A 6,776-nucleotide genomic window follows, 5' to 3' on the forward strand; every position below is an offset into this window, starting at 1 on the left:
TACCATCTTCATTTGTTTTATTTCTTCAATCCTTTGGAATTAATAAATTACGGGCTAATTCTTTGACTATAATACAACATTTTTAAGATTTATTTATGCATGTCAATTTTATTTTTAGTAAATTTAAATAATAATAATAATACAGATCAAGATTCTTAACTACTTTTGACTCTTCTGTGACGGAGGGGGTATATATTTCATAAAGATCTTCTAGATTTTATTCTATTTGCTTTATGATTGGTAAAATTAAAAGGTCTCAACAGAAAATATAATGTTGAGTCAATTTTATTCTGATTGGAATGTCCTTTTATTTTTGTTTGAATTTTTGTAAAAGACCAGAACAAATATTAGGAAAGACCACATATATTTGCCTTCACTTGGATGACACTATAGATCGGGTTCAATATTGAAACCTCAAGAAGAATATTCTCAGTCTGTTGTACCCAAGTATATTTCTTTTCCAGAGTTCAGAAACTACATTTATCTATTTATATAAAGGAATTTTCACTTAAACTATAAAGGCCATTTAATATGTTACGAGAGCAAGTACAGGTCATGAGCAGTGGCGGATCTAAAATTTTTATCAAGGAGATTTTCTCAATAAAATTGTTGTTGATCGTTCAGGAGATAGACAAGTTGCATGGGGCTTCGGTTCATCCCGTTTTTCATGTGTTCATGCTCAAAAAGTGTGTGGGTGATCCTTCCTTAATGGTGCCAGTTGAGGATATCGGCGTTAAGGACTCGTTGTCCTATGAGGAAGTCTCGATTGAAATCTTGGATAGGCAAGTTTTGAAATTGAGAGCTAAGGAAAAAACTTGTGTGAAGGTTGTTTTTGAGGAACCAAAAGGTATGCTTCATGGGAATCGGAAGAGTATATGAAAGCTAAATACCCGTTCTTGTTTTCAATGTTGGACGAAAGTTCTTAAGGTAAAATTTTACTTCATTTCTTGATGCATTTCGAATTTTCTTCCTGAATACTTCTATATTCTTCTTATTATCATGCTAAAGGTGTCCTAATCTCTCATTCTGAGAGAAATGATCCAAGGGGGGGGGGGGGGGGGGGTAAGACCCTAAAAAATTTGATGAATTTATTTTGAACCTTAGTTCGTGTATAATTATAATTTTTTACTTGAATCATGATAAGGGATGTTAAAGGGATGACTGGGGAAAGTTTTAGAGTTTACGAAAACCGTTCGGGATCATTTTAGGACCCCGAACCAGTGAGGGTTCGTGATAAGGTCTTGGCACGCCCTGTACATTCCGTGATAGAGGCATAGCACACTGTGTAGGCTCCACGATAAGAGTGTTTCACTCCGTTTAGGCTCAACAATAGCAGCGTGCCATGCCCAAGTGCAAAAGTTGCCTAGTTTTGACTTTTAATATTTGGGGTGAGGGCTTGTTGGTCCTTAACCCCACTAAACGGCCTTAAACACTCCTCAACAACTATTAGGTTACCAATTTATTAGTTTAATAATGTTTCTTCCCCTTTTCAAATAACAAGTGAAGAAACTAAGGGTCTTTCAATAATTCAACACTCAGGGCCCTAAACTTAAGCTTTTCTCAAAATCACTTCATCAAAATGCAAGTTTGACACTCTTGATTTACTTATTATATTATTGCATCAAATTACTTGATATTTACATGTTTCTTGGTAGTTTAATTCAAACTAGGGTTGAGGGATTTAGGTTGTTTTACACTTGCATGGACTTTTCCTTGTTTTAATGGTTTCTTTATGATTTAAATGATGGATTGTGAATTGAATTTGAATCTCATAGTAATGGTGAAACATTGACAATATTGTTTCACAATGTTAATGGATTTTATGTATGATTATAATGACATAAACCTCAACCCATATCATAATTTGATTTTTACAAAAGGATTTTATTCTAAACTATCCTTTGGAAAATTACATAATATTGACATGTAAAAAGATAAAAAGGTTTTGGAAATGCCCTTAGGGGCTTTGGTTATGTATTTTTAAACTGAACTTGAAGTCCAAATAGTTAAATGTATTATGGATATGATATGACATAATTAGAATGACTTGCAAGTCTATTGGTATGATGATACCATTTTGGGAATGCCTTAATACATGACTCCATGAATGGTTCGTGAAAAATGTTTTATTTGGGTATAAAGAAAATTGTGTAGTTCACCAAGAAAGTGTTTTCCTAGGTGGACCAACACTGAAAACCATATTTGCCGATGTTGGGAGTCTATGAAAACTGTGTCAGATTTGCACAGTATATTTTTGGGAGTCTAATTGACTATTGGTGGCTTTAGCCTAATTTCTCTGGTTCATGTGGCTAACATGGACTGGGGTCCTTTAGGCATGAAAGCCGGACCCATCTAGCCCTTGGTGCCTTTAGGTCTCTACGAGCCGCATAGTTCAAGATTAAATTTTTAAATGGTCATGTCTCATGTTCCTTGTTCCCCTACCTCGACTTCCTATTATTTGGATGATTGATGAGAACATGTTTTAGTACATGATTTTTAGAAAATATATTTTATTCATATGTTTTATTAATGATTTTGTACTTGCATATTTTATTCCTTTTCCTTGGGTTGCATCCCAACACTTGCCGTACCAACCATCCGTGGATGCTATACCATTTCATGATGTACGTTCTGAGGGTTTTTCTTGTGACCCTGTGCAACGTTAGGTGATTTGGTACTCTTGTTGATCAACTTTTTAAGTGGTGAGCCTTCCTTACTCAAAAGGCGTAATTTCTTTTAGTCTTTTCTAGTTTCAGTACCTTCTTTTATTTTTATCTTTTGAAATAGTCGAGGTCATGTCTTGACTTGATTAGTACTTCTTGGTTTAGAGGTTTTGTGGATAGGGGTGGTTATTTCTTTGTGGAATTGGTTTGGACTCCAAAACTTAGACTTTTGATTTCTATATCTCTCTCATTCTACTGGATAGGTTCTGAAGTTTATTATCATTATTATGCTCTAGGGGTAAGGCTAGGAGGGTCATTTCAGGCCTTGGTTGGTTTGGGATGCCTATTGCGGCCAGACCCTAGTTTGATTCATGAAAAACACCTTCTTTGTACACTTCACCACCTAATTTTTTTGTAATCATCTTGATGTAACTATTAGTCGAGATCAACCTTAGAGTTCTTACCCATAGATAGTGTGCCTCAGCTAACCTGTGCGGGGAGAATTTGTTGAAGCTTTAATCAACTGAAAGTACTAATTTAACTTATATCTGTATACTATAAAATAATATGGCGGGCATAATTATTGGGAAGATAATGAGAACATGCTCCACTCGTGATATTTTTAATATAGAAAATAGTATGAATTAGTGAGTGACATACATAACTTAACACACAACAACGACTAATCAACTAGTGATATTTATGATTTGAATTCTTATGATTTTACCATATTGCTCATATCTAATATTGTTGGATTTCTACATTATTAAGCTAAGAGCTTGAAGAAAAGAGGAAAGAAGATTCTAGAAGAAGAGTATTCTTTTAGTAACTGAATTTGTCTTAACTCATTATGCCATTACAAGTTAGTATTTATAGAGTTAGTTTGCTTCTTTTGATAGCTGTACAATGAAAGTTGTCATACTTAACTAACTAACTACCTCACCCATACAAATAAAAAGTTAACTTCCTCTATCTAATATCAACCTGATCATTACACTTTCAACTAGCTCAATACTCCCCTTCATGTGATGGCTTAAAGATATTCTTAAATCCCAGTTTACTTAGTAAATATTCATGCTAAATTTTCCCTAAGACTTTTGGGAGAATGTCTGCTAGCTGCACCTCTGTTGGCTCATGATTGGTCTCAATCATCTTCTGGCTAATTCTTCCTCTCACAAAATGACAGTTTATGCAAATGTGTTTTGTCCTGCCACCGAATATAGGATTAGTTGCAATCTGTATTTCTACTTTTTTATCATACATCAAGTCTACAGGTTGTTTGATCTAATTTTCTAGTACTTAAAACAACCGAAGTAACCAGGTGATCTCTGTACTACAACTAGCCATGCTTTGAAACTATGCTTCTGCAGAGCTCCTCGACACAGTCTGTTGTTTCTTTAATTTCCAAGAGACCAAAGCACCTCTAAACTTTATTACATACCCTGCAACTGATCTTCTAGTTTGTAAGCAAGCATGTCAGTCAGAGTCACAGTAGGCTATCAATTTGTTGGAAGTTTATGTAGGCATAAACAAACCTAAGACAGAAATACCTTCTATGTACCTCACTACTCTCATTGCAGATTCCATGTAAGCTGTCTTTGGAGAATGCATATACAGACTTAGTACCTATACTACAAAGGATAAGTCAGTTCTAGTCATGGTGAGGTATGATAACCTTTCTACTGGTCTTTGATAGGCTAGTGGATCCTTCAGAGTTACATCATCATCTATTATTCCATTAGAAATATGGTTATCATATTCCACAGATGTTAGTTTTTGGTGCACTTCAAGTGGAGTAGTAGCATCTTTTTCTCCACTTAGCCCATCCTCAAATATAAGTTCAAGAGCAAACTTTCTTTGATTCAGAACTATCCTGTAACACCCTCACATTTTGGGTGTTTTATTTTTGGCTTTCCTGTACTCGAAATATCAAATTTTAACTCAAATCATATTTGGGGATGTTAAAAGGGTAATCCGAAAGAATTTAAAAATTTTCAGACAAGGTTCGGGGCATTTTTGGGACACGGAGGTGGGAAGACTCAGTGATAGCCCCACATCGTGGAGGCTGGGGTCCACGATGGGTACAACATTGTGAAGCCTGTGTTTACTGTGGTTCTATTCAAATGTATTAGAGGGACTTTTTTTTTTTGTCTTTATACCCTTTAAACCATTCCTCACTTTTTAAGACATCCCCAAAATATATTATTACCTCTGTGAAATCCCTACGTGTCATTCCATAGGTCAGAAGAAAGAAAACACCTAGGGCTTGAGAATTCCAACATCGAAAGAGTCAAATTTCTCTACATTTTCATCATTATTGAGGAATATGGGACTATCCTAAATCTCATAGGCTTAAGTTTATCCTTTTAAACAAGCTTTAAATATATATGATTATGTATATAAAAAGGGGTTTTAGAAATAGTTTGAGTGTAATGTGTTATGAACCTATTTTGATGAAAGCATGTACTTCCCATGAAATTTCTTCTTAAACTTGAGTTACTTGGCAGTATCCTAAATCTCATGGGCTTAATTTTATCCTTTTTAACAAGCTTTAAAGATATATGATTATGTATATAAAAATGGTGTTTTGAAATCCTTTGAGGGTAATGTGTTATGAACCCACTTTGATGAAAGCATGTACTTCCCATTAAATTTCTTCATAAACTTGAGTTACTTTTATGTGTACATGGGATTATGAGTTTGAAAATTAATATGAGAGCAGTCCGAACAAAATTTCCTCTGTTATTGTGAAATCCATTGTCTTAGCATGTTGTGGGTTTGCTCAAATGCATGATTAAAAGCTTAGTTCATAAGTTTTTATTATCCTTGTTGAACTGGTTTAGTTTTGTGTTTCAAGAGAGAGTACTTTCTTTACTTTCAAAATGCTCAAGAGTACTAAAACTCCCTTTATAAAGTATTTCATGAAGAGATATGACTATGTACTTTGAGATTGGAGCATTGTGTATGCTTACTTGAGTATTGTGTATGCTTTTTTGTTCCTTTGGGGCACTGTGTATGCTTCTCATGAGCATTGTGTATGATTCTTCATTTGATATAGAAAATTGTGTATGTTTTTCTGAGTATTGTGTATACTCTTGATATATTTGACGTATTGTGTATGTTGCTCGAAACTTCTGGTATTGGTTAATTACTTTAATTATAAATTGTGATAAGTACTTGGTACAAAATTTTATTGAGATATATAGTTACTGATTAACGATTGTTAGGTCCCACTGGCCCTCTTATATGATACAATTTCTATGTGTAATAACTTAACGTTCTTGATTTTGTTGTGTTTTCTAATACTTGTCGTAGTAGTACTTAAAGTAGCAATGCGGATCTTACTGGGTTATATTTTATATATGTAGCTCACTCCTTACCTGCATGTCTACAGATATTATCGTGGAAGGTGAAACTAGTGGGTGACGATTATAAGGATTTTATTGATGAGGTGAGCCTTTGCCTTATTCGTGGAGGCTTTCGTTTCAGCTTTAGCCCTTTAGCTTATATTTCTTTTCATTGAGTTTGCATGCCCGGAAGTTGAATTCATGTAACTCTATTTTAGATGCTTCATGATCTTAGATTGAGCTTCGGGATAGAAAATTAATTCACGAGTAATTGTTGAATTTATAGTTTGATTATGAATTTTTGTTGAATTGCTATTCGTTATATATTGATGCATTGGAATTGCACATACGTTATCATAATGCTTATTAATTGGTAAAGTGTAAGGAAGATTGGTTCCCCGACAGGTGGTGTTAGCGAGGTGCCCGTCACGTCCAGGGATTATTTTAGGATGTGACAAGGTTATAGCTGTGCTGACCTCAATTTCTCCTGCATTAGCTTTATTTAAGATATTACTAAGGTCCCTAGTATATATGTCAGCCTTTGAGTTTTTGTTTCAACCATTTAATTTACTCGCAGCCTGAAATATGAAATATCCAACAATCCCATCTTGCAATCCTTCAGTCACCAACTGCTCAAAGTATAGTTGAATCCTCTACATATTGCTGTCTTTGAATGCTCTCTTCTTATAGTTGACCAGTAAGTAATGTCACATATAGAGAGCTATGATCACTCACACCTTCAGAGAGAAATATGGTCCTACTAATA

At 34.5% G+C, this 6,776-nt stretch overlaps 1 long non-coding RNA gene across 1 annotated transcript; it reads left to right on the top strand.

Moving 5' to 3' along the window:
• The first annotated feature begins 404 nt into the window (after positions 1 to 404).
• On the top strand, positions 405 to 6,352 carry LOC124888679. Its single transcript, XR_007047354.1, has 2 exons — positions 405 to 927; positions 6,058 to 6,352. It is a non-coding gene; the product is annotated as an uncharacterized LOC124888679 (long non-coding RNA).
• The last annotated feature ends 424 nt before the right edge of the window (positions 6,353 to 6,776 follow it).

Source organism: Capsicum annuum, chromosome 11 (genome assembly GCF_002878395.1).
Source record: "Capsicum annuum cultivar UCD-10X-F1 chromosome 11, UCD10Xv1.1, whole genome shotgun sequence".
Lineage (NCBI taxonomy): Eukaryota > Viridiplantae > Streptophyta > Magnoliopsida > Solanales > Solanaceae > Capsicum > Capsicum annuum.